At 37.2% G+C, this 1,488-nt stretch overlaps 1 pseudogene; it reads left to right on the forward strand.

Annotated features, from left to right (window-relative positions):
- The first annotated feature begins 964 nt into the window (after nt 1-964).
- Nucleotides 965-1,083, forward strand: LOC111730023 (annotated as a pseudogene).
- The last annotated feature ends 405 nt before the right edge of the window (nt 1,084-1,488 follow it).

Consider the following 1,488-nt stretch of genomic DNA (forward strand, 5'->3'; position numbering starts at 1 on the left):
TTATCTAAACAGAGATTCACACAAAATCAGTTAATATAAGTTCAACAAAAAATTAAATGTCCATTATGTGCCAAGTGTAGACGTATATGCCGATAAACAAATGGATGCATGAATGGATAAATGGATGGGTGGAGGATGTAGGTGGAAGAATGGTCAAGCAGTCAAGGCAGGAATCTTTACCCTCTGGAATCTCACCAGTTCACACATCTAGTGGGATATAAGCCATAACTATAGTTGCCATGTTGTCTAAACTAAGACTGCCAAGTACTGGCATGCTTATGAGGATATTTGAAACTAAGATTGCCAGATGGCTAGGACTTAAGTTCATTCTACCTATAACACAAGACTAAGTAAAATCTTAAAAGAACAAATTAATTCTGACCAGGAAAAGAGGGATATTTACACAAAGGAGTTAATATGTGGGTTGGCTGTGAAGAGTAAGCAGAATTATTTCATTGAGCAACCAAGAAGGGCAAAGCATTGAGACAGAAAGAATACTGGGAGCAAGGGCATGGAGCTGGGCAAATCTGTTACCTAGCGGGGCTGGAGGGTTGGGTTTCTGCTGGGAGATGAAGCTAGAGAGAAGGATTAGGGCTGATGGGGAAGGAGTTTTTGCTCCATAGAAAATAAGGAGCCATATACAAAATGGCACTTTAAATGTGAAATGGAAAGGAGGGCAAGGAAGTCAGACAACATACCTTAATCTAGAAGACCAAAACCATGTCTTCTAGTTCAACTCAATACCACAAGTAAACATTAGAGCTTGAAGGAAGATTAGAAGTGACCTAGAGTCCAGCCTAACAGCCCTCATCTCCAAATGAGAAAATTTAATGACTTAAATGACTCACATAAATATTCAAATGACTCATGTACTACTTAGTGATAAAACCAAATTCTTGCTTTGCCACTTACTATCTCTGGCTTTAGGCAAATGACATTTTTCTAAATCTTAATTTCGTCATCTGTCTACAGCCATGCCACCCTGAACATGCCCAATCCCGTCTGATCTTGGAAGCTAAGCAGGGTCAGGCCTGGTTAGTACTTAGATGGGGGACCACCTAGTAAGACCAGGTGCTGTAGGAGTTAAAAAAAGTAAAAAATAAAAAATAATAAAAAAAATGTTCTCATCCATAAGATGGATGATTGTTGTGATGATTAAGTGATAAAATATGTAAAGTGCATAGTAACATGATATGTAGGAAGTGCATAGTAACATTGATATGTAGGAAGAATGCAATTAATATTAATAAAAATTATTATTAGCAACAAAAATAATAAGTACAACATTATCAAAGTTCTCTAATTCTATCCAGTACTCATTTATGTATGTCCAATCCTAGCTGATCATCTGAATCACCTGGGGTATTTTAGAATGTTATAAATTTCCTAGCCTACTTCAAACCTACTGAATATTAATCTTGAGGAGACTGGGGAATCTGAACTTTTGAAAAGCTCCCTAGATGTTCCCGATAACAAGAACCCGGATTA

This window comes from Pteropus vampyrus, unplaced genomic scaffold (assembly GCF_000151845.1).
Source record: "Pteropus vampyrus isolate Shadow unplaced genomic scaffold, Pvam_2.0 Scaffold297, whole genome shotgun sequence".
NCBI classification, from domain to species: domain Eukaryota; kingdom Metazoa; phylum Chordata; class Mammalia; order Chiroptera; family Pteropodidae; genus Pteropus; species Pteropus vampyrus.